This window comes from Bubalus kerabau, chromosome 22, assembly GCF_029407905.1.
Source record: "Bubalus kerabau isolate K-KA32 ecotype Philippines breed swamp buffalo chromosome 22, PCC_UOA_SB_1v2, whole genome shotgun sequence".
Taxonomy (NCBI): Eukaryota; Metazoa; Chordata; class Mammalia; order Artiodactyla; family Bovidae; genus Bubalus; species Bubalus kerabau.
The window spans coordinates 47212117-47239393 of NC_073645.1; the positions used below are offsets into that span (position 1 = coordinate 47212117).

Below are 27277 nucleotides of genomic sequence, written 5' to 3' on the forward strand. Positions count from 1 at the left end.
TATGCATCTTCCAAATTCTCTATCTGGAGTTTTAATAATAGTGGAAAGACACTGTTTTTTTTTTTTTTTTTAAATATGGATGCAGAGATAAAGGTCACAACTTTGTCAGATTTTTTTTATCTGCTAGGGTTGCTCAGTGACAGTCAATGTAATATTCAAATCAGCTGTAAAGTATTTCCAATATACTTTTTAAAAGTCAACTTTTAACTTTGTGTAATTTGAGATTTAAAGACAAGTTGCAGAGATAGGCAGAGAGTTTCTATATACCACTCACCCAGATTCCATAAATTGACAACATCTTACATAAACATGCTGCATTTGTCAAAATTAAGAAACTGTCACTGGTACATTACTATAAACCAAGTCACTGACTGTAATTGAATTTTGCCGGTTTTCCCACTAACATCCTTTTTCTCTTCCAGGATCTAATCTGGGAAACCACATTGCATTTAGCCAATTAGCTCTAAAAGATTCCTTGGCCAATGTGCAAAAATTGTTAATTTTATCTACTCCATAGTGTCATAGTGAGAATTAACTGAAAAAATCTGTAGGAAAAAGCTTTGTAAAATGAAAAGTGTGGCACTGTACTGAATATTGATGATGATACATGCTTCACGTGGGGGTTAAACCCGTGGGATGAAACTGAAGAGGGAGATGAGAATAGAAACTTGGATTTGGGGACTTCCCTGGTGGTCTAGTGGTTAAGAATCCACCTTGCAATGCAGGAGGTGTGGGTTTGATCCTTGGTGGGGGAACTAAGATTCCACATGCTGCAGGGCAACTGAGCCCGTGCACCCCAACTACCAAGTCTAAGCACTGCAACGAAGATCCCGAATGCTGCAACCAAGACTCAGTGCAGCCAAATAAATAAAATTAAAAAAAAAAAAAAAGAAGCTTGCATTTGTAAACCATCTTTTACTTCTTTAAGTGCCTGGAATTCTCATCTGCTAATGACAAGCCAGCATATATTGTTCACTGCATTTGTCAAGCACAGTGCTGTACATCTATTACTTTCCGAAGGGTGCGGTAATGAAGTGCCGCTCAGTGGGTGGCTTCAGACAGCGTAAGTTCGTTGTCTCACAGCTCTGGAGGCTGAAGTCCAAAATGAAAGTGTTAGTAGGTTGGATCCTTCTTGATGTCTCTGAGGGGAGAATCTATACCATGCGTCTCTTCCAGCGTCCTGCAGTCCAGCAACCCCCTGCATTTTCTGTGTTGTAGAAACATCATTGCAATCCTTGCCTCTGTCAACCCAGGTATCTCCCCACCTCCGCCCCGACTCTATACCTCTGTATCCAAATTGCCCACTTCTTATAAGGGCACCAGGCATTAGAGTAGGCTCACCCTTACACAGTGTGACTTCATCTTAAATCAATTACATCTGCAAAGACCTGACTTCCAAACAAGGTCATGTCCACAGGTTCTGAGAGGGCCTGAATTTTAGGGGGACACTTGTCAACGCAGTAGAGAGCCCTAATTCATTAGCTCATCTCACATGACTCATCAACTTTGCGAGGCAGATACTCTTATTGCTCCCAATTTTCAGACAGAAAAACTGAGACTTAAAAAGGTTAAAAAGACTTGCCCAAAGCCCATCAGCTTTAAATGGTTATTTGCAAACCTGGTCTCTTAAGCTCCGTTTCTGTCACCACCACCCCACCACCACGGGTGTCTCAGCCCGTGGTTCAAGGTCATATTCTTGGATTCTTCTAAGTGCCAATGATAACTAGAAACTTTTGTTCTTTTATTCTGACAGTACTCTCCTAAAATCCGTATCAACATAGTATGGAACCTTGCCATGTAACCAAATGTTGTGCCCAGCCTTGTAACTGTGGGTAGGATGGAGTTGGAGTCAGGTCAACCACAAGCAGATAGAGGATAGTTTGTTAAGAATGCCCCGCACCAGGTGAAGCCCGGATGATGTCATGATATGCCGGGCAGGTGCAGGGTCCCCAGGAAGTGAACCGGGAAAAGTTCCTGCAACAGAGGGAGGTAGGGGGCGTCAGAGGCAGACACTGGGGAGTTGAGACCCTGGAACACCTGACCCTGCCCACCCAGCAGTACCCCAAGGAGAGGATGAGAGGTGGTTTAATTCTAGCGCAGCAACATCATGTTACATTAAACTCATGCTTTTAACTGGACTTTTACAACTTTATGCTTTTCTTTGTATGTAATCTTTAAATTTGTTTCGGTTTTTATAGATGTAGAAGGGCTATAACCACAAAGAAATTCTACCTAATTTATGTTTGCACATATTTGAGTAATATTATAATAAAAAAGAATTGAGGTCAACCTAAGAAATTCACAAAGTTTTGCTCTAGTTGGAAAAAAATCAGCCTCGGCTCTCTCGTCTTCTGGCTCACTTCCACTGAAACCTACTAAGGATGAGGTGCCCTCACCCTACTCTGGGCGGAGGAAACCTGGTCCCCATGAAGGCAGGTAAGTTCCTAATGAGAAGTCCATGTCAGGCATGCATGCATGCTTAGTCACTCAGTCAAGTCCAACTCTTGGCGACCCCATGGACTGCAGCCACCAGGCTCCTCTGTCCATGGGATTCTCCAGACAAGAATGCTGGAGTGGATTGCCATTCCCTTTTCCAGGGGATCTTCCCAACCCAGGGATCAAACCTGGATCTCCTGCATTGCAGGCGGATTCTTTATGGTCTGAGCCACCAAACAAATCCAACTTAAACTGAAAAGCTTTTTCACAGCAAAGGAAACCACTAACATATGAAAAGACAACTTACTGAATGGGAGCAAATATTTGAAAATGATATGACTGATAAGGGGTTAAGAGCCAAAATATATAAACAGCTCATACAACTCAACATCAAAAAACCAAACAACCCAGGTAAAAATTAGGCAGAAGACCTGCATAGACATTTCTCCAAAGAAGACATACAGATGGCCAACAGGTACATGAAAATATGTTCAACATTGCAAATCATTGGAGAAATGCAAATCAAAACCACAATGAGGTCTCACCTCACACCAGTCAGAACGGCCATCATCACAGAATCTACAAATGATACAGAGGATGTGGAGAAAAGTAAATCCTCCTACACTGTTGATGGGATTGTAAATTTGTGCAGCCGTTATGAAAACTGTATGCAGGTTCCTCAAAAACTGAGTACAAAACCACCATATAATCCAGCAATTCCACTCCTGGGTACGTAGCTGAAGAAAATGAAAATGCTGCTTTGAAAAAAAAATACATGAGAGATGGGTATAAAAAATACTTGAGGTCTGAGGGATGAGAGCCCTTGAGCCCTAGAGACTACAAGAGGCAAAGGTGTGGCTCAGGGAGCCCCAGGATTTGCCTTTCTCCCTCCCAGTGAAGCTGTGCTCTTACTGCTCCTGACTCTGGCTCAAGACCCAGGAGGACCCGGGTGTAAAACTGTCCCTTAGAGGGAAAAGCCTGGAAAGAATGTGTGTCTCTCAGCATGTGGTGGAAATCTGAGCATAAACAGGCAGTGGAGTAGCCAGAATTCCTGTTCTCTCTAAAACTCTGGTGGGACTCAGCTGTGTGTGGGAGGAATGAGGTGAATGGGAAAGGCCAAAAGCAAACCAAAACAAACAGCAAAATCCTTGCCAGCGCACATTGTTCCTGCTTCTGCTCTGTGGATCTGTCTGCTCCTCCCAGCAACTTCTGAATCTGGGAGACTTTTACCAGGTGTGTGTGTGTGCGTGCGTGTGTGTCCTTGGCTGCCCAGGCAGTGTCTTTCCCTGCCTGATATGATAACAACCCTTCCAGTGGGTGTTAAGCTGCATGGGGTGATGGGCCGATGGAAAGTATTCCTTAGGACGGGGACAGAGAACACGATTCAACCTCATTCATCTGCAGAGTGGATGCTCTGTTTCAAACAGTTCCAGGTGATCAGAAATTCACCAAGGTGATTTAGATGCCCCAAACATTCTGTTAAAAGTTTTGGTTTTTATAGATAGGGTTCTAATTCAAGACCACGTTGAAAATTTAATTAAAAACCATGAAAAGGAAATGCAGGGAATAAATCAGTGAGGGAGCCATTCAGACGAGAACATTTTTTTTTTTTTTAAACGGCAGGTTTCTTTCTGATAGGCAATCTGAGGATCTGCAGCGTGAAGGGTGGAGAATCGTTTTTAAAAATGAAACTGCAAAAAAAGAATGTGTAGTGATGCCTTCTCAGAACTGTCTGATTCATAACCAGGGTAAAAATGGAATGGTATAAGTACTGATGTACATCAAAGTTTATGTAAAGAAGGTCTATCGTTGTGTATGCATACTGCTGAAAATTGGGAAACAATCTAACTTTCTAAAATAGGGAAACAGTTATTAATAAATCATGTTATTTTCACAAGCTGGACTTCGATGTGGTTATTAAAATCATATTTGGGGCCTTCCCTGGTAGTCCGGTGGTTAAGAATCTGCCTTCCAATGCAGGGGGCACAGGCTCAATCCCAGGTCTGGGAAAAGCCCCTGTGTCCCAGCGAAAGATCCTGCGTGCTGCAACTAAGACCCAATGTAGCCAAAAATAAATTAATTGATTAAATTAAATTTAAAATACAAGGGAATAAAATGCAAAAGATTTTTTTAAATCACATTTGAAAAATATTTAATGATGGGCAAATACCTATGACTCAATGCCCAGTTGAAAAAAGGAGGGTTCAAAGCAACAGATCATACTGTATGATCCCAATTTTGTTTTAAAATATACAGAGAAAAGACTGGAAGGAAATCTCCCAATATGAAAACAATGGAAATGAAATGTACATCTTCACTGCTGGGGGGTGAGATTGGTTGCATTATTCTACTTTCTTCTTCCTGTTTTCTTTACAAATGAATATACATATACACCCACATGTGGACATGAACTTGAGAAAACTTTGGGAGATGGTGAGGGACAGGGAGGCCTGGCGTGCTGCAGTCCATGGGATTGCAAAGAGTCGGATATGGCTGGGTGACTAAAAAACAACAACAAAAAAGTACATATCACATATATAATATGATGTAAATATTATGCATATGTCACATTTATAACCAGAAGGCAAATTTGAAGATACTGAGAATAATAGGAAATAGACATTGGGCCTACAAGTATACATTGTCAGGAGATTAAGAACCTGAACAGTTATCTTGAGAATCCTCACTGAGCTGTGATCTGTGTTGTGCTGTGCTCAGTCGCTCAGTCACATCCAACTCTTCACAACCCTGTGGACTGTAGCCCCCCAGGCTCCTCTGTCCATGGGATTCTCCAGGCAAGAATACTGGAGTGGGTTGCCATGCCCTTCTCCAGGGGATCTTCCCAATTCAGGGAATAATCTTGTGTCTCCTGCGTCTCCTGCATTGCAGGTGGATTCTTTAGCTAAATCAAATCTTTCTGATTATAAAAGAAATATCTTCCCTTTGCCCCACCTCTCTGCTGATGGCTGCAGACTTCTGTCTTCCTTCTCCTTGCACAGCCTTGTTGAGCTTCCCTCTTGCGCCCTCTCTCTGACCCCTGATCCTCTGTCCTGATGATGACCTGACTTCTACCCCTCAGCTCCCGGGCAGTCTTCTTTAGAACCCTGGCGACCTCCTGATGTTTGAACCCCCACTGACTTAGCTTGGGCTGCCATAAGAGAACACCATGGCCTGGGGGCCTTCCACGGCAGATGCTGATTCCCATGCGGTGCTGGAGGCTGGATGCTCAAGATCAAGGTGCTGGCAGGTTTGGTTTCTGGTGGGACCTCTCTCCCTGGTTTGCAGATGGTCACCATCTACCTCCCTGTGTCCTCACACAGCCTTTCCTTTGTACATGCACATTCTTTGTGTATCTTCCTCTTCTTTTTAAAAATATTGATTCATTTCTTTGGCTGCACCCGGTCCTGGTTTTGGCGCCTGGAATCTTTAGTTGTGGCATGTGGGATCTAGTTCCCCACTCAGGGATCGCACAGCGGCCCCCTGCATGGGGAGCCTGGAGTCTCAGCCACTGGACCACCAGGGAAGTCCTTCCTTCTCTTCTTAAAAGGGCACCAGTCCTACTGGCTTAGGGTCCCACCCTTACAACTGCATTTAACTTTACCTCCTTAAAAGCTTTGTTTCCAAATGCAGTCACACTGGGAGTTAGGGCTTCAGCAACGTTCAGTCCATGACACCATCCTGCCAACGCTGACAGCTCTGTGTTCACCACCTTCCACTTAGCTTTCAGGTACCATGCTCCTCTGCTTCTGTCTGCCTCTCTGGTATTTCTTCTCTGGCTTATTCTGCTTAAACTGTTACACCTTTTAAACTTGCTTATCCAATGTTCAGGCACCTGAGGCCCTCCTTGTCCTCCCTGTTGTCTTACCCTGAGTGCTCCCATCAAGCTCCAGAGATGGTGTGTGGATGGAGCCCAGATTGCCACTTCCGACTCTCAGCTTCTCTCCCTATGTCCTGCCCCATCATTCACATCGTCTACACCAGTAATTCTTTTTTTTTTTTCAGATCTTCTTTAATCTTTGTTGGAAGAGCTTATCCACGAATTCAGTTTTTTAAAACTTTGTATTTGGCATTGGAGTGTAGCCTATTAACAATGTTGTGAGAGTTTCAGGTGAACAGTGATGGGACTCAGTCTACACGTACATGTATCCATTCTCCCCCAAACTCCCCTCCCATCCAGGCTGGCACATGACACTGAGTAGAATTCCATGTGCTATACAGTTGGTTATTCATTTTGAATATAACGGTGTATACGTGATCTTCCTGGGGCTTCCCTGGTGGCTCAGCGGTACAGAATCCCCCTGCAGTGCAGGACCTGCAGGAGACCTGAGTTCAATCCCTGAGTTGGGAAGATTCCCCTAGAGGAGGGCATGGCAACCCAATCCAGTATTCTTGTCTGGAGAATCCCATGGACAGGGGAGCCTGGGGGGGCTACAGTCCATAGCGTCACAAAGAGTCAGACGTGACTGAGGTGACTTAGCACACATGCACACACATGACCTTCCCAAACTCCCTAACTATCTCTTCACCCCCAGCAACCATAAGTTTGTTTCCTAAGTCTGTGAGTCTCTTTCTGTTTTGTAAGTAAGTTCATTTGTATTATTTCTTTTTATTTTTTATTTTTATTTTTTTTATTTTTTTTTAAATTCCACGCATAAGGGATATCATATGATAATTCTCCTTCTCTAATTTAATTTACTCAGTGTGACACTTTCTAGGTCCATCCATGTTGCTGCAAATGGCATTATTTCATTCTTTTGAATGGCTGAGTAACATTCCATTGTTTATACATACCATATCTTCTTTATCCATTCCTCTGTCCATGGACATTTAGCTTGCTTCCATGTCTTGGCTACTGTATACAGTGCTGCAATGACCAATGGGGTGCATGTATCCTTATGGATCGTGTTTTTCTCTGGATATATGCCTAGGACTGGGATTGCAGGGTCATATGGTAGGTCTATTTTTAGCTTTTTAGGGAACCTCCATAGTGGCTGTACCAAGTCACACTTCCACCAACCATGTGGGAGGGTTCCCTTCTCTCCACACCCTTTCCAGCGTTTATTGTTTTATACTCGTCATTCTTAAGTGAGAACTGTCCTGCCTCCCAGGGAACACGTGCCATGTCTGGAGATGTTTTGGGCCATCTCAGTGGGGTTGGGGGTGCTGCTGGCATCTAGTGGTTGCGGCCAAGCATCCTAACGATGCACAGGACAGAACGATCAGCCCCAGAGTCAACGGGACTGAGGTTGAGAAGCCCTGGCTACATCTTGGCGAAACTGTCCCCATCTCCTTTGCCTTCCAAGCTGTGCCCAAGGTGGTCCAGATGAATCCCCGGCCCCACACCCGCCTCTCCTCATCTGGGGGATCCTTGAGTCTCCCTGATACAGCAGATGCTTTGGGCTCAAGACTCCCTCCTCTCTTCCTATTGTTTTTCTTCTTCTGGAAGATTTTTTTTCTTTAATTTGAACACCCTGGAGAAAAAAAAAGTCATCACCACCTCACACATGATCTGTGAAGTAGAAAGCCCTTTCCAGTCGCTCTAGTTCTCCCCTGAGAGATAACTGCTGATGATAGTTTGCCGTGCACCCTCCTAGCTATTTTCTTCTGAAAGGATATGAATACAGACATGTACACTTTAAAAAAAAAGTAAAATGGGATCATGCTATATGTATTGTTCTGCAAATTGCTTTTGTCTTTTAAAATTCTATCAATCCCCAGGTCATTATATATAGCTTTTCCTCATTCTTTTTAATGATATCTGGTGGTACTGGTCTGCCCTTGTAATACTACAAACTTTTGCAATATAAAACAACATGTTCATGGTTAGGGCTAATAAATTATTTTGAAGGAATTATATCCCCAATAAAGAGCTATGGGCCTAAACTATTGGCTAAGTCAGAAAACGTGTCAAAATAATGCCATTTGCAGCAACATGGATGGACCTAGAGAGGGTCATACTGTGTGAAGTTAAGTCACACAGAGAAGAGGAAATACCATATGACATACTTTACATGTGAACTCTAAAAAGAAATGATACAAATGAACTTTCTTACAAAATAGAAAGAGACTCACAGACTTGGAAAATGAACTTATATTTGTTGGGGGGAAGAGATAATCAGGGAGCTTAGGAAGGTCATGTACACACTGCACTCATTGTATAGCAAACACATGGAACTCTGCTCAGTGTTACGTGGCGGCCTGGATGGGAGAGCAGGTTTGTGGGGAGAGTGGATGGATACATGTACATGCATAGCTGAGTCTCTTGTTTGTTCATCTGAAACTATCACAACATTGCTAATTGGCTGTACCCCAATACAAAATAGAAAGTTTAAAAAAAGAAAAGGGGTCAAAATGCATTATCACTTGCAAAAAATTGGCTTGAATTGCAAATTAAACCTTCCCCCCATCACCCGTCGGCCCTGAGCTTTTTTAAAGCTCATGTGCTACCTGTTGGAGATTACTGTGATATTTTTACATTTATCAACAAAGTTTACAAAACTTGGAATCAAAAACTCTCTCCCTTAGAGAGCCTGCTGAAGAGGAGGCAAGCCTCATACACCTCAGTCCAGTCCACTCATTCCCAACCCAAAAACACAAGTGTAATTCTGCCTCCAGTGCACTACCAAATAAAGGTCATTTCAGCTCATTTGAGAAAGCCGGGTGGATGGCCTTCTGGATTGTTTTGGAATTTTTGAGTTCTGAGTCCCTGACATACACAAATACTACAAATAAATTATCAAACAAGCCTGGAGCACTCAGAATCATTTGTCTCCAGGTATATTTGTTTATAAACAGTGAGATTCAGCAGAACCATAGAAAGCTATTTTCATTCTGTTCTACTGGAGGCAACAATGAAGTTTGGTGAACTAAAGAAGCTCTTACTCCATATAAAAAAATAACAGAAGCTCAGCGCACCACAGTGATGCTTTTCTTAACAGGGTTCCTGGAATTTGTATTGTTAATGATGAGAACACACTACTCAGTTTATTTATAAAGTCAGCTAACCAGTGGCCATGAGAAAAACCATAGCCTAAAGAATTTCAAGACGGAATTTCTTTCAGAAGATATGTGGGGGTTATTGAATCTCAGAGACCCAAAGTAGCAGATTAACAGACCAAAGCTACCTAGCATGTACAGTTGAAGCAACAAAATACCCTAGGAGTTTGGATTACGCACAGGAACCTAAAGCATCTTTCAGGCTAATTGCCTCCTCTCGCCTCGGTGCTCGTAATCCATGGGGGTGATTGAAGCAATCTGCATTTTGACTGTAAGTGGGCTGAGAAATGAAGTGACTGCAGCTGAGAAATAAGGCCATGCAGGATCAGGTGGTCTTTAATACATCAGGTGATGAAATGAGATCTTTGTTGATCTTGAGGGCATGTTGTTCAGTTGCTAAGTCGTGTCCAACTTGTTTCGACCCTGTGGACTGTAGCACGCCAGGCTCCTCTATCCTTCACTATCTCCCCGAGTTTGCTCAAATTCATGTCCATTGAGTCGGTGATGCTTGAGGGCATACATGTTTATTTAGAGTTTCCTTAGTGTTTACTTAGAACTGGAAGGGCTCTGGTGGGGGGGGGGGTCACCTTGTTCCACTTCCAATGCCTGACTTTACAAATGGGGAACCTGAGGGCCAGAGTGTTGGCACGTCACCCGGCTGCTCAAAGGTAGAAATAAGCTTGCTGTGAGTCTGCTGAGGCAGGTTCCATATTCACAGAAGGGCAGGACATGAACTTGGCAGAGAAACTGGAAGTATAGTGGCTGTGAGGGGGAAGGGTCTGCGCACAAACTGTGTCTAAATCCTCAAGTGAAATTGCTGAACTTTAGATAGTGAAGGATAGGAGCCTGGCGTGCTGCAGTCCATGGGGTCACAATGAGTTGGACATGACTTAGCAACTGAACAACATGCTGTCAAGATCAATAAAGATCTCATTTCATCACCTGATATATGAATGTATGGCAAGAGTGTTCTCTGAACACTTGGAAGGTGAGTACCGGGGCTCTAGGCGCTGTTGCCGCTCACACACACTCATACACACAGGTGAGATGGCTGATTGAGCGGCCCACCTTGTTGCTGGGGTGCGGGTGGCTAGGTCTGCAGCTGCATCTCTCCTGCCAGGTCCCCTCAGTCTCTCTGGTCCAAGCCCACGCTGAGATGCAGAGCCAGCAAATGGACAGAAACCATCTAATGCTCTTCCGTAATGACTCAAAGTCAAATCCCTTAGAAAAATTGCATATTCTCTATCATTCTTAGTGGTTCTTACTGTTGTTTTAAAATCACATGCTGACTGACATAGGGGAATAAGAAAGCTGCGATGACTCTATTAATGTTAGATAAAATAAGTTTTAAGTCAAAGAGAATTATTAGAGACCAAGATGGATAATTCATAATGACAACAAGGTTGGTGCAGCAGGAAGATACAACAATGACACACTAAATTCGGTCCATGTAGTAGCGGTTACAAAATATATGACACAAAATGGACAGAACTAAAAATTGAAATAGATACCCCACAATTATAGTGGGCAATTTCAATGCTCCCATTTTAGTGTTGGTTTAAAAAAAAAAAAAGCAGTAACGATGGAGGAGACTTGTTAACAATATCAATCAGTCGGACCCGTTGACATTTATCTGTTCAGTAAGAGCAGAACACACATTTTTCCCCAAGGACACCTGGAACATTTACTAAGATAAACTGTAGAACGAGTCTCAATAAATTTAGAAAGTGTGAAAGCAGTACCCTAATCACAATAGAATTATGCTAGCAATCAAAAATGGGACTTCCCAGGTGGCACAGTGGTGGAGAATCCACCTGCCAATGCAGGAGATGCTGGAGTCTGGGGTTCAGTCTCTGGGTTGGGAAGATCCCCTGCAGTAGGAAATGGAAACTCATTCCAGTATTCTTGCCTAGAAAATTCCATGGGCAGTGGAGGCTTGTGGGCTACAGTCCATGAGATTGAGCAGAATCAGACACAACCGAGTGACTGAGCACACACATACACAGCAATCAAAAACAGAATGATCTCCGAAATATCCCCCAATATTTGGAAATTGTTGTTGCTGTTGTTCAGTCACTCGTTCGTGTTTGACTATTTGTGACCCCATGGACCGCAGCATGCCAGGCTTCCTTATCCTTCACCATCTCCCAGAGCTTGCTCAAACTCATGTCTATTGAGTCAGTGATGCCATCTAACCATCCCATCCTCTGTCGTCCCCTTCTCCTCCCGCCTTCAGTCTTTCCCAGCATCAGGGGCTTTTCTAAGGAGTCAGCTCTTCATGTCAGGTGGCCAAAGTATCAGAGCTTCAGCTTCAGCATCAGTCCTTCTAATGAATATTCAGGATTAATTTCCTTTAGGATGGACTGGTTTGATCTCCTTGCAGTCCAAGAGACTCTCAAGAGTCTTCTCCACCACAGTTCAAAAGCATCAATTCTTTAGCATTCACCCTTCTTTATGGTGCAACTCTCATATTCATACATGACTACTGGAAAAACCGTAGGTTTGACTAGACAGACCTTTGTCAGCGAAGCAATGCTTCTGCTTTTTTGGAAATTAAACACTTCTAGATAACCCATGGATTGTGGAAAAAATTTCAATATTTTAAGTTAAATGAAAATGAAAACATGATTTATCAAAATTAGTGAGGTACAGTAAAATTAGTGCACAAAGTAAAATGAACATCTTTTATCTTGTTAAAAGACTCTTTTGAATGTGGACCATTTTAAAGCCTGCATTGAATTTGTTACAATATTGCTTCTGTTTTATGTTTTGGATTTTTGGCCACAAGGCATGTGTCGCTCCTCAAGCATTGATGGAACCCACATCCCCTGCATTGGAACGTGAGGTTTTAACCACTGACCACCAGTGAAGTCCCCAGATGAATGTCTTTAAATCCTTTACGTTAAGTAGTAAGTAGTGAAAGTCACTCAGTTGTGTCCGATTCTTTGTGATCCCATGGACTATACAGTCCACGGAATTCTCTAGTCCAGAATACTGGAGTGGGTAGCCTTTCCCTTCTCCAGGGATCGAACCCAGGTCTCTCACACTGCAGGTGGATTCTTTACCAGCTGAGCCACAAGGGAAGCCCAAGAACACTGGGGTGGGTAGCCTATCCCTTCTCCAGTGGATCTGCCCGACCCAGGAATCAAACTGGGGTCTCCTGCATTGTAGGAGGATTCTTTATCCTCCTATCAGGGAAACCTAGAAAAGCAAAATGTTCTCAAGTCAGTAATCTAAACTCCAATTTAAAAAGGCTAGAACTAGATAAGCAAATTAAACCCAAAGTAAGTAGAAAGTATGAAATAATGAAGAGTGGAAATCAATAAAACAGAAAACAAAATACACAGAAAAAATAATTAAAACCAAAAGTTTGTTTTTTGAAAAATATCAATAAATTTAATAGACATTTACCTAGACTGATTAAGAAAGAAAGAAGACAAAATGTACCAATATCATGATGCATGAGAAAAGGAATTCTACAGGTATTTTTTAAAAGGAATTACTATGAAGAACTTAATGCCAATGAATGCAGTAAATTAGATGAAATGATAAATCCCTTGAAAGATACAGATTATAAAAATGAACTCAAGAATGAATAAAACATTGAATAAAGAAATTGAGTTATCTATTAAAATCAATCTAGACATTCATGACATTTTTGGTGAATTCTATCAAAATTTAAGGCAGAAATAGTACCAATCCTATGGAAAGTTCTTTCAGAAAGCACAGAAACTTATTTTATGAAGTCAGAATTACCCTGATACCAACATCAGAAAAAGACATCAGAAGAAAAAACTTTAGAAAATCAACAACAACAACAAAACAAATACCAGGAATGCAAGGTTGGTTTATCATTAAAAAGTTAACCATCGTAAACCTTTATATTAACAGAATACCAAGAAGACCATACAATTAACTCAATAGAATCAGGAAAAGTATTTGGTAAAACATAACACCTGTTGCTGAAAACTCTCTGCAAACTAGCAATAGGATAAAACTTCCTCAAACTGATAAAGAGAATTTACATTAAAAAAAACCTATAGAAAAGACCATACTTAAAGATGAAATAATGAACACTTTCCTCCCTGAGATTGGGAATGGTCAAAGGATGCCCACTCTCACCACATCTGTTCAGCCTTACACGGAAAGTCCTAGCAAGTGCAACAGAGTACACACACATACACACACACACATGCACACACACTCATTTATACAGATTGAAAAGGAAGAAGTAAAACTATTTTTTATTCTCAGGACACATGCTTGTGTACATAGAAAATAATTCCCAAGGAATTTCCAAAAAGGTTCTAGAACTAATCAATGATTTTAGTAAGATCCTCAGTATAAAGTTAGTTTAAAACTCAGCAATACTTTAATGTACCAGCAATGAACAACTGGAAAGTAAAATTTTAAATATCATTCACAGTAATATAAAATATGAATTATTTAGGAATGAATTTAATAAAATATGTGCAAGAGCCATGCACTTCAAAATATTGGTGGATAAATTGAAAAACATAAAGAAAAGGTGAGATGTAATATGTGCATGAATTGGAAGATTGAATATTGTGAAGAGTTCCCCAAACTGGTCAACAGATTCGGCAGAATTCTAATCAAATTCTTAGAAGTTCTTTCTGTAGAAACTGATAATCTAAACTAAAATTTACATGGAAATTCAAAGGACCTAGAACAGCCAAAATAATTATTTAAGAAGAGCAAGTTTGGAGGATTCACACTAACTTATCTCAAGGTTTAATATAAAATCACAGTAAGGAAGGCAACACAGTATTGGCATAAGAACAGACATATAGGCTGAGACTCTGATTTACGTGGTCAATTGTTTTGCACAAAGTAATTCAATGTGAACTGGTCTTTTCAAAAGAACAATTGGATAGCCACAGGAAAACTGAACCCCAATCCTTATCTCTCACCGTATTAAAAAATTAATGTAAAATAGATCATAGACATAACTGCAGGACTTTAAAACTATGAAGTCGCTATAAGTCAATATCAGGAAAAACCTTTGTGACCATTGGTTTAAAAGATTTCTTAAAAAGCAAAGCAAAAACAAAATAAAAAACAAACAAACAAACAAAAAACCCTTTTGCTCTTCATCAAAGTTAAGAAAGAAAAGGTAAGCCACAGCTCAGCAGAACATGTTTGTAAAACAAATATGACAAGGGGCTGGTGTTAAGAACATAGAGAGGACTCTTACAACTCAATTAATAATTTAAAAAAGATGAATGGCCCATTAAAAAAAAAAAGAGCACAAGATTTTAACAGAAATTTCATAAAAGGAGATCTACAAATGGCCAATAGGCAAATGAAAAGATGCTCACAGAAACAAACTTTACTGCTGATGACAATAAAAAAACCGTGCAGCCACACTGAAAAACAACTTGACAGTCTTATCAAAGTTACACACGCGTGTCAACAACTCTATCAATGCTACTTATAGATGTCTATCCAAAATGAATACGTCTACATGAAGACTAGTACACGAATGTTTGTAGCAGCAGTATTCAGGATAGCCCCAAACTAGAAACAACCCAGATGTCTTTAAATGGTTAATGGATAAGCATATTGTTGTTTATTTGTCAATGAAATATTATTCAGCAGTGAAAAGGAACAAGTTACTGATACAATACAGATTTATCTCAAAAATATCATGCGAAATGAAAGGAGCCAAACAAGAAGACTAGAGGCTGACAATTCAATTTGTATAAAATTCTAGAAAAGGTGAAGCTATATGAACACCAAATAGGTTGTCGTGGTTGGGGGAAGGGATTGACTGCAGCAGAGAACTCTGGAGTGATGAAACCACTCTATGTCTCGACTGTGGTGGAGGTTAGGTGATAGTGTCCATCTGCCCAGACTCACCTTACTGTGTATGTAACATGGGTGAATCGTACTGTATGTAAATTATGCTCCCCAAATGTGTCCCCGCAAAAAAAGCAAGAATACTTTCTGGACACATACAGACTTTAACAGGAAATTTGCAACAACAACAACAAAAATTACATGGTCTCCTCCCTTGTACATACATAGTCTGTCTCTAAGGAAGCAGTAAGCTGATACTTGCTTAAGATTAAAAAAGCCAGGCAGAGTTTATGAATCTCATCATTGCGGGGGATATCAGAGGGCTTTTGCCGTGGATATTCCCCTGTGCAGTAGGCGTGGCTGTCTTTTCCCTTTCTCCTCCACTAGCTTCAAATCTCAGAGCCCTTGACTCATAGTGAGTTGTACACCTGCAATCTTTTCCCCCTTGTCTAGCACACTTTCAGGCAGGACCAACCCAATGAGACTATTTTATTTTCACAATTCGCCAGTGGGGGTTTGAACTTCCCTGGTACCTGGCTTCACTGCTGATTCCTCCTCCTCTACTCCAAATCCTAATGCCTCCATTGTCTCTCATTCCCTTCCTTTTCTTCCCTGAAAATCAATGAAGCAAAGCTTATGACCATCTTCTGTAAAATAACCGTGCACGTGTTTGAGGTGTGATCATCCACTCCCACGCCATCCTTGCACACCGAGCTCTTCGTGTTTGTTCTTTTCATATTTCCCCATTATTTCTCCCCAGAGAAAGGCACCCTGGGCCTCTGATTGAGAGTGCACTGTGGGAAAAGTCATTGTTTCCCAGGAGCTCAGGATCTTGTGCTCCAGGAAGTAAGGGAATGGGTTCTGATAGTTATTCAAGGTACATCCTCAGGGCAGGTAGCCTCTCCGAAGCTCAGTCTCTTCATCTGATTATTGAGCTTCATAATATTTATGAAGGGTGCTGCTGATGAGCAGATGTTCACTAACTTTCCTCCCCAACTCTTGTTCCCCAATCCAGAAACCTGCTAGCTCCCCTCATACCTTGAAAAGTGTCCCTTGGCAAGTACTATGACTGAATTCCACTTATCTGGGTGATTAAGATATTGCTTAGACACTATATTTTTGAAAATTAATGAAGCAAGATAATAATACCTAGTATTGATATAGTCTTTGGTCTGTTATCTTAATTATGCTTTATGAAGCTACTATAAAAATGTTAAGTAAGATTACTGCAAGTTAATTAATATTTATTATACTCCTGAAAGCAAAGTAGAACCTTTTATAAATCAGGTACAGTGAACTAAATAAATTTCTCCCTGAATTTGCAGGATCCAGTGCCATGGATGCTGTTGATTTGTAGCTAAATTAACCCTCAATTTTCAGCCAGCTCTGCTGAAACCAGCAGGGACTCCCATGTATGAGACCTGGTGTGAGCTAAGAACCAAGAAGAAAGAACTAAGAAGTCATTGAGGACCTGTAGCCCATTTGAAAGTACAGGGCTTGAGATAATGCCTGCAAAATGATAATAACAGTCCTTTTTTCCCTTTTATCTCCTACTTTTCTTTGAGTCTTGTCACCAATTTCCCAGTTTGTTGTCTTTCCATTAGGGTATACTTATGCTTTCAGGGGAAGGGGAAGGAGGGGGTGGCAGGAGTAGGGAGGGAATAAAAGATGTGAAAGCATGGAACTAAAAGTAGCTATTGACTTGTCAGTCAGACTTGGATTCTGGGCTGCATCGATGTCCCATTTACCTGTCCGCGCTTTATGCCACGTGGCCTGGTGGTGTTTGTGATTTGATGACTCAGTCAGTAGTCATATTTGGCATCCACATGTGCTTTAATTTACATGGTCTTATTGATGCCTTTGGTTTCTCCAGTAGTCATGTATGGATGTGAGAGTTGGACCTTAAAGAGAGCTGAGTGCCAAAGAATTGATGCTTTTGAACTATGGTGTTGGAGAAGACTCTTGAGAGTCCCTTGGACTGCAAGGAGATCCAACCAGTCAATCCTAAAGGAAATCAGTACTGAATATTCATTGGAAAGACTGATGCTGAAGCTGAAGCTTTAATACTTTGGCCACCTGATATGAAAAACTGACTCCTTAGAAGACCCTGATGTTGGGAAAGATTGAAAGCAGGAGGAGAAGGGGACGACAGAGGATGAGATGGTTGGTTGGCATCACCAACTCGATGGACATGAGTTTGAGCAAGTTGGGAGTTGGTGATGGACAAGGAGGCCTGGCGTGCTGCAGTCCACAGGGTCGCAGAGTTGGACACAACTGAGTGACTGAACTGAACGGATAGATGCCTTTGATAAAGCTAAGCATGCTTTACAAATTAACCTTTCTCATCCTTATCATCACATATTTGTTATTCATGTTTATTTCAGAATTGGTTTATATTGAAATATTTAATGGAATAGTGACCAATTTGAGGACAGAGGGGTTGATTACCTTGTATCTAAAAGCCTGCCCTGGACTTCCTTGGTGGTCTAGTGGTAAAGAATCTGCCTGCTAATGCAGAGGACATGGGTTCGATCCCTGGCCTGAAAAGATTCCACATGCCCCAAGGCAACTAAGTCTGCGTGCTGCAACTGCTGAGCCCATGCTCCAGAGCAAGAGAAGCCACCGCGATGAGAAGCCTGCACACCATAACTGGAGAGTAGCCCCTGCTCGCAGCAACTAGAGAAAGCTGGCGTGCACAAATGAAGACCTAGGGCAGCCAAAGTAAATAGATAAATTAATTAATTAAACAAAACCCTACCCTACACCCAGAATAGACAGGTGTGTGTATGTATACTTATATACATAGGTAATTCATTTATAAATATTTACATAGCACCATATGTACAAACCATATTTTGAGCATTTGTTTAGATGCTGAGGTTTACCTGCAGTGTGATATCAGGGAAGGAATGTGACATGTAGTAGAGCAGCCCTGAGAGCACGTCCTGCCTCTAACACTCACTAACAGTGTGGCATTGGAAAGTCACTGCGTTCTCTTGCTGTCTAGTCTCCTCATCTTTAAAATGAGGACCGCAACAATACAACACCAATAATCCCACCCATCCCTCTGGTCTGATACCTTATCGTATTTTCCAGGCACAACACCCATGTGTTTGACAGCTGCAAAATTCTGCCCAAGCCTAGTTATTGCTTCCAGATTTTGTGAAATCATGGATATCCAGACTTTCAGACTAGAACCGAGTTTCATTTGACCTGAACAAAACAAAATTTCTCTAATGATTTTAAAAGACATAAATTCCATGCTTTTCTAAGATAAGTTTCTATTTCACATCTACTGCTGTTAGTTGCTAAATCCTGTCTGACTCTGTGACTTTAGGAACTGTAGCCCGCCAGGCTGCTCTGTTCATGGGATTCTCCAGGCAAGAATAGTGGAGTGGGCTGCCATTTCCTTCTCCAGGGGATCTTCCTGACTGAGGGATTGAACCTGCCTCTACTACATTACAGGTGGATTCTTTACCACCGAGCCACCAGGGAAGCCCTCACATCTATTAGAGTGACTATTATAACAAAAATGTTTAAGCCCAGAAAACAACAAATTTTGGCAAAAAATTTGAGAAATTGGAACTCTTGTGCATTGCTGGTGGGAATATAAAATGATGCAGCTGCTGTGGAAAAGAGTATAGAAAAGAGTCTTAAAGAGTATTCTTTAAATGTAAAATTACCATATGATCCAGCAATTCCAATTCTGCATATATATCCAAAAGAACTGAAAGTAAGGACTTGAACAGATTCTTGTAAATTAATGATCATAAGAGCATTGTTCACACTAGCCAAAAGATGGAAATGAATACACAAAATGTGTTCTCTCCGTATGATGAAATGTCATTCAGCCTGAAGTTCTGACACCAGCTACAACATGGATGAGACTGGGGGACATTATTCAAAATGAAAATAGGCAGACGTAAAAGGGCAAATATTCTGATTCCACTTTTGGAGTTACCTGGAATAGTAAAATTCCAAGAGACAGAAAGTAAAATAGAGGCTACCGGGGAGTAGGGGAAGAGGAGACTTTTGCGACGGGTACAGAGTCTCAGTTTGGGAGAATGAAAAGTTCTGGAGATGGATAATGGTGATGCTTGCACAACAGTGTGCAGATTTAATTCTACTTAACATTTTAAACTGCTCAAAATGTAAATTTTGTCTTATGTATACTTTAGCACAATAAAAAAAATTTCCCATGCTTCCCCCCACCCCCCGCACCCCTCCCCGCAATCCAGCTACTCTGATTTAACCATCAGTCCTTTAAACACTAAATTTCAAAGTTACCCAGCTTGGAAGGCCCAGTAGCAACCAGTTAACACCAGGAATTACTAGGGTGCGACCTTGGTTGTATAGCCTGATCCCCACCCCCAAGTTGTGAAACGCTTTCTCTCGGCCGTGGTAGCTCTTATTTTAAAGTATAGCCTTGGGGTCAAATTTTCCATAGTACTCAGCTCAGTTCAGTCACTCAGTCATGTCCAACTCTTTGTGACCCCATGAACTGCAGCACGCCACGCCTCCCTGTCTATCACCAACTCCCGGAGTCCACCCAAACCCATGTTCATTGAGTCAGTGATGCCATCCAACCATCTCATCCTCTGTCGTCCCCTTCTCCTTCTGCCCTCAATCTTTCCCAGCATCAGGGTCTTTTCAAATGAGTCAGCTCTTCGCATCAGGTGGCCAAAGTATCGGAGTTTCAGCTTCAACATCAGTCCCTCCAATGAACACCCAGGACTAATCTCCTTTAGGATGGACTGGTTGGATCTCCTTGCAGTCCAAGGGACTCTCAAGAGTCTTCTCCAACACCACAGTTCAAAAGCATCATTTCTTTGGCACTCAGCTTTCCTTATAGTCCAACTCTCACATTCATACATGAACACTGGAAAAACCATAGCCTTGACTAGATGGACCTTTGTTGGCAAAGTAATGTCTGGGCTTTTTAATATGCTGTCTAGGTTGGTCATTACTCCCCTGCTAAGGAGTAAGCGTCTTTTAATTTCATGGCTGCAGTCACCATCTGCAGTACTATCTGTATCCTATTCATACTTTTTTTTTTTAAAAAGAGGGTTCCTTTAATTTTTAAATAAATTGACTTATTTATTTATGGCTGTGCTGGGTCTTTGTTGCCGCTTGGGCTTTTCTGTAGTTGTTGCAAGTGGGGACTGCTCATTGTCACAGTGTGTGGCCTTCTCATCCTGGTAGCTTCTCTCGCTGTGGAGTGTGGACCCTGGAGCATGATGGCTTCGGTACTGGGCTCTCGAGCACAGGCTCAATAGTTTCGGTGCACCGGCTTAGTTGCTCTGCAGCATGTGGGACTGTCCCATGTCTCCCGCATTGGCAGGCGGATTCATCACCACTGAGCCACCAGTTCAGTTCAGTTGCTCAGTCGTGTCCGACTCTTTGCCACCCCATGGATTGCAGCATGCCAGGCCTTCCTGTCCATCACCAACTCCCAGAGTTTACCCAAACTCATGTCCATTGAGTTGGTGATGCCATCCAACCATCTCATCCTTTGTCGTCCCCTTCTCCTCCTGCCCCCAATCTTTCCCAGCATCAGGGTCTTTTCAAATGAGTCAGCTCTGTGCATCAGGTGGCCAAAGTATTGGGGTTTCAGCCACCAGGGAAGTCCTCATTTTATTTTGCTGTTGGATTTGGTATTGTTGGGTGGTGGTGTCTTTTGTTTTGTGTTTTCTTCCTCCTTTTGCTTTCTTTCACAGCAAAGCACTTTGCGCTATATGGTCACACCTTCATTTCCATCACTGTCCTTTCTCACCCTCAGGCATGTCCAACTCTTTGTGACCCCATGGACTGCAGCCCGCCAGGCTCCTCTGTTCATGGGATTTCCAGGCAAGAAGACTGGTGTGGGTTGTCATTCCCTTCTCCATGGGATCTTCCCGACCCAGGGATCGAACCCGGGTCTCCCGCATTGCAGGCAGATTCTTTACTGTCTGAGCCACCAGGGAAGCCCATCTCACCCTCAGTTGGGCTAATTTATCCTGCACTACTTACAACATAACCCTCCTCCTGCATCATACTTTCAGACAATCCCACATCTGCCTGGTTTCCATCCAAGGAACCTGTAACTCACCAGCCACCCCACATCTGTGCTGTGTTAGCTCTCCTTCTACCGATAGGCTCTGTCTCCCCCCAACCCAGACATGTTCCATGATAGGTCCCCATTCACCTCCGGGAATGAAGCACTTACTCATTCCTCGGTACATTTCCTTCCGTTTCCACCTCTGCCCTGGAAGAGTGCTTTCCCAACGCTGTTCACTCAGGTCAAATGCATCACAACCTGCGTGTGTATCAGGCGCCTTTTCTCTCCTCCTGCCAAGAAGTTCTTGCATCTGGCCTCTTCTCCAGTTCATTTTCATTTCCCTTTGCTGGTGCTAACTCTTTACATAATGTTTCTAAATAGGAATTGGAAATTTAAGAATATTTTCTATGTTCTTTTTTTCCCCTCAAATGATATTACGATATCATGCTATGGCATGAGAAACATCTGATTCCCAAGAAAACATCCGAGTTTCATGATGGCTGTTCTCCACTGTTGGTCTAATTTCAGTGTCTTTTCATCACCTTGGCATTTAGTCACGTCAGCCTTATTGTTCCATGAGATGGTTTCAATCTCTGCCCTGCCTTTTAATTGGCTCTGGTCTCCAGCAGCCTTCATGGGATGGTGGACTTGCACGTGGTGGTCTCCTGTGCCCCAGGCAAGGAGGCAGCTCAGCATGGCAGTTCAAAACGTGGCTCTGAGCCAGACACGCAGGTCTGGACCCTCCGTCCACCATTGCTGCACCTTGGTCAGCTTTGTGAACTTGGTGTGTAACTCCACGTCCGTAAGCCTCTGCTTCCTCATCTGTAACACGGACGGGTGTCACAGCATCTTCCTTGCTGTGGGAATGGATGAGCTGATACACACAAAGTCTGGGCCACGTGGTGACAATCACCCAGCATCTAGACTGCTTGCTCCCGGGGCAGGACCTCACTTTCCCCATCTTGTCCCTGGGCCGCGCACCCAGCCTGGCTAGTACAGAGTCTCACGTGAATGGGAGCGGGCGGAGGACCGAGACAGGCAATGCTCTCATGGTACCACACCTGCCCAACTTCCAGGCCCCCACTGGCAGGCGCCTCATGCACGAGCCCACACTAGAGACACACATACCCTTATCCTGCAGCCTCTTCCCTTTGGTTCTGGCATGCTCTTCATATTAGGCTTCACGTTCCTTCTCAATTTGGACAGCCTCATGATTTTCTATTGTCTCATCCTGACAAAACTTGCCCCATCCTGCCTGATTCCCACCCCAGTCCCCAATTCTGGCTCACCCGGTCCCCTAAGAAGTGCTTACCTCTTCTCTCAGTTCAGTTCAGTCACTCAGTTGTCTCTGACTCTTTGCGACCCCATGGACTGCAGCACGCAAGACCTCCCTGGCCATCACCAACTCCCAGAGCCTACTCAAACTCATGTCCTTTGAGTCGGTGATGTAATTCAACCATCTCATCCTCTGTTACCCCCTTCTCCTCCCACCCTTAATCTCTCCCAGCATCACGGTCTTTTCAAATGAGTCAGCTCTTCGCATCAGATGGCCAGAGTATTGGAATTTCAGCTTCAGCATCAGTCCTTCCAATGAATATTCAGGACTGATTTCCTCTAGGATGGACTGGTTGGATCTCCTTGCAGTTCAAGGGACTCTCAAGAGTCTTCTCCAACATCACAGTTCAAAAGCATCAATTCTTCGGTGCTCAGCTTTCTTTATAGTCCAGCTCTCACATCCATACCTGACTACCTCTTCTCTCACCTCCTTCATAACCCTGGGTCTCCCTCCCGGAAGGAGATCTGTGCTCAGCTTGGCTCAGATTGTTTGCAGACCATGTCAGCCTTTATAATGAAAAGCCTATGCACTATTATAATCTGATTTTTAAGAACACGAGGGTTTCCAGTCTTGGAGGGAAGGCTTTTCCCATTTTAAAATGTGCCTCAATCACTGCCCTTCCTGTTAAGGTCACACCAGAGTACAGGCTCTGGCACCGGAAGCCTGAGTTTGAATCCAGCTCTTTAGCCGTGTAACCCTGTGCAAGTGACTGAGCCTCTCTGTATGTCATCTGTACAATGAGGATAACAGCTTTTATATCTCACAGGGTTGTCGTGGGGATTAAATGAGATAACACCGATAGGAGGCTTAGTGTTTAGAAGGTAGTAAGGTTCCCAGTGACTATTTCTATGAGACGCCTACCACCAGAAGCATGTCTTCCCATGCTTTCTAATTTCTGGTTTTTGCTTGGTTGAGCCCCCTGGAATTGTAAGGAGATGCTCCTCACGTCCAGTTCCTGCCCTGGTCTGCACTCACACCCCTCCTCCCGTCCTGCCGTGCCCCCCGGGGCGTTCCCACGGAGCCGGCAGCACTTTGTCAGAAGTCAGAGATGCTTCCTCCTGGCATCCAGGGCAGGTGAGCAGCTTGGCTGAAATCTGTCCGCCTATCTCAGTGTCTCCAGCAACGGCCACTCTTGGTTCCTTGACGGTCACTCTGAGCCAGCCCAAGGCCAGTGGCATGGAGGGACTCTGAACCGGTAACATGTGGTGATGACAGATACATACATGAAACTCCCAAATCGACACATAAGCTCAGGGAGAGGGAGGAGTGGGCCCTGGGGGAGGTCGTGATCCGCCTGGGGTAGGAGGCGGGGTGAGTGGAGCCACAGAGGGCCCCCCGGGAGGGAGTGATGCTGAGGGGGGACCTTGAGGCTGAGGAGGGTGGGCTGGGGGCCGGGTGGGCGTTCCAGGCAGGGGGAAGGATCTGAGGGATGCCCAGGCCAAGGTGCTGCTGAGTGTTGCTGGGGTGTGAGGGACAGAACGCTCTGACTCCAGCAAAATCCCAGCTTAACAGCTGAGAAAAGCCTCCTGGAGAACACAGCCTGATTCTTGGGTCCAGGCAGGCTCCCCAGTAAGGAAGATCCCCCCAACTTACCTCCCCAAATTGCTGGCTTCCTGCCCGGGGTAGAACCTGCCCAGTGTCACACCACATGGGATGAGACAGGTCCAGAGGGGCCCTGCCCTGTGAGGGTCTCCCCTCCCCGCCATCCTGTGGACATTGACCTGACCCACCATTGCCCGCTTTGCTCCACGCTGCCCTCCCTTACTGACTGCGGAGGCCAGGGTGCTCCCTCTGTGGAAGCTCTGTCTACACTGGGAATTCTTGCCTGTCCTGCCAACCCTGGGCACCAGAATCCTGACTGCGGGGCCCACTGCTGTGTATCAGGAGCAGACATGTTTGTGTGTGTGGGTGTGTGTGTAACGCTACTTGCACTAATTTCATCAGAACTTTATATAAAGAAAACCCAAGGATGCATTGAAATATCACGCAGGCACCTAGAAGTCACAGTCTTTCTCTATAAACAGGTCCTCTTTCAGGGCCGCCTGTTTCCATAAACTGTTGCCGCAGCCAAGCCCGTCAGAGCCGTCCTTACCACGGCCTCTCCCGTCCACTACCAAGTCCTGCCCACCCTACCGCCCAGGTGTCCACTCCATCCAGGCGCATCTCTTTCTCTCCCTCCAAACCCTCAGTCCGAGCTACCACCACTACCTTCCTGGACTCCTAAAAAAGCCTTCTGACTGGGCCACCCTCATGCCATCTGGAACATCCCCAACCTATTCTCCAGCCAAATCCAGGGTGACTGCTTTCAAGCCAGAAATTTGGTCGTGTCTTCACCATCCACTCCCTTCTCTGCCTCCCTCTGCTTCCAGGATGGAGATCTTAGCTTCCTTCTTCCACTTGTTCCCATACGGGCTTCCCCTCTCCCTTCTCCTCCCCCATCTCCTGGGATGCTGCTCACCTTTGACCTGGGGGCTTCCTCATGCTCACTTCCGCTCCCATGCACCCTTGCGCTTTCAGTCCATGAGGAATTCCCTCCAGGTCACCACTGGTGACCTCGGGTGCCTGGTCGCCTGTCCTGGGAGCCCCGGTCCTGCCCAGCCCTCACCAGGGTTTCATCTCTACAATCAGCAGCATCATTGTTTCTGTCTCTCCCACCAGCTTGCAGGCTCTCCGAGGAGGGTTTTTGTTCCCCTCAGTCTCCCCAGGGCCTAGGACAGGAGTAGAAATGCAATATAAATTAATGAATTCCTCATTACTAATTTAGAGGCCATCAAGCAGAGTCCTACCAGTGGGCTCCTTAAGTGTGGAATTTAATGCCAAATCCCCATGTAATTTTAAACATTTCTTTCACTAAAATTTGGGAAGAAATGTCATAATGAGAGCCACATGGGGAGGGTACCTCTTGCATATATTTGCAGAAGTGGAGATGTGTGTAAAATGACTTTCTCAGGAAAAATTCTCAGACTGTTAATATTAACCCAAGGTTAAAATGAAAAGGTATTTCCCTGGTGTGTTGCACTGAGCAGGAGAGAAACACATGAGGGGAGAGCATCATCTCACAGACCTCTGAGCTCTTGATGACTTTGGAGGAAGGAAAAGAAACTTCTCAGAGCAGGCAGGAGTGAGACAGGAGATGTGTCTGCACTGACTGCTCTAACAGGTTCATTTGCGGTTATAAGGTGGTGCAACGCAGACGCGGAATCCACCGTATCGATCATTAGGGAGCTAATGAGAAAACATCATACACGTATCACCTGAAAGCTGCAATGGAAAGAATCGCTGTATCATTGGAAGGAGCTAGAAATGGAGCAATCAACATCAACAAAATCTATTGTTCCCAGGTTGCAAAACTGAGGGATTATTCCTACCGCAAGTCAGAATGAAACCTGTTTACATTTGTCAGCAAAATGATCACATTTTACACCATTAACATTTGGCAAGATGGAGCACCCTCCATTAGCTAATCTGCAGATGCCCCAGCCACAGATTCGGGAAAACAAAGAGCCTGGCAGTGCTGACTGGTCCCCACCGAGCTGAAAGGATGAGTGAGGGCTGCCTCTGGGTCACGGCTCAGGTAAGGCGGCAGCCGGGTGGGCAAAACGGAACGGTTCATTGAAACAATTCAGGATCTTGTGGCTGCTGGGAAAAATGTCACCAGGATGCATTAAATGTCACATGGTACCCAGGTGGCGACCGCTGGCACATTAAGATATGCATGGGGTGGCCATAAAAGGCTTGGGACACAGAAGTAAATAAACACCCCTCGTTAACTTATGTTGCAAGGATGGAGGGTGGGCTCCATGTATTTGGCTCTAAACATGGCTGCTGAGGGCTTCCTGGGTGGTTCAGCAGTAAAGAATCCGCCTGCAATGCAGAAGATGCAGGAGACACCATGGGTTTGATCCCTGGGAAGATCCCCTGGAGGAGGGCATGGCAGCCCACTCCAGTATTCTTGCTTTGGAGAAGCCCATGGATAGAGGAGCCTGGCTGGCTAGAGTCCCTAGCGGCGCACAGAGTTGGACACGACTGAAGCGACTGAGCACACACATGTGGCTGCTTCAGCCACCAGTGCTAAGGGCTTAGCTGGGACCCCTCCCCATCCTCCACCCTGGCTGCTGGGACCCCTCCCCATCCTCCACCCTGGCTGCTGGGACCCCTCCCCATCCTCCACCCTGGCTGCTGGGACCCCTCCCCATCCTCCGCCCTGGCTGCTGGGACCCCTCCCCATCCTCCGCCCTGGCTGCTGGGACCCCTCCCCATCCTCCACCCTGGCTGCTGGAACCCCTCCCCATCCTCCGCCCTGGCTGCTGGGACCCCTCCCCATCCTCCGCCCTGGCTGCTGGGACCCCTCCCCATCCTCTGCCCTGGCTGCTGGGACCCCTCCCCATCCTCCGCCCTGGCTTTCTCCTGGGGAGGTGGCCACTTGACAGTGTCCTCTGGTTTCGGTTCTTCCTGGTGGAATCTAGCTAATGACTTTTCCTAGCTTCACCTGCCCTCCACTCCCAGCTGTCCTTTTTGACTCAAAGCTCATTGGCCACCTAGGAAATAAGGCTCATAGTGGCCACCCACCTGATGGCCAGTGGACATTCTCGCCAGGGAGAGAAGCCCCCACAAGATGCTCCAAGCCAAACCTGCCTGGTGTGGGGAAAGGT

The 27277-nt window shown here is 44.4% G+C and overlaps 1 long non-coding RNA gene across 1 annotated transcript; it reads right to left on the reverse strand.

Moving 5' to 3' along the window:
• Nucleotides 1–971: 971 nt before the first annotated feature.
• Nucleotides 972–25840, reverse strand: LOC129636864 (uncharacterized). The gene is made up of 3 exons (XR_008707164.1): nucleotides 25690–25840; nucleotides 25084–25333; nucleotides 972–1207 (listed from the first exon to the last, which is right to left on the reverse strand). It is a non-coding gene; the product is annotated as an uncharacterized LOC129636864 (long non-coding RNA).
• Between the last annotated feature and the right edge of the window lie 1437 nt (nucleotides 25841–27277).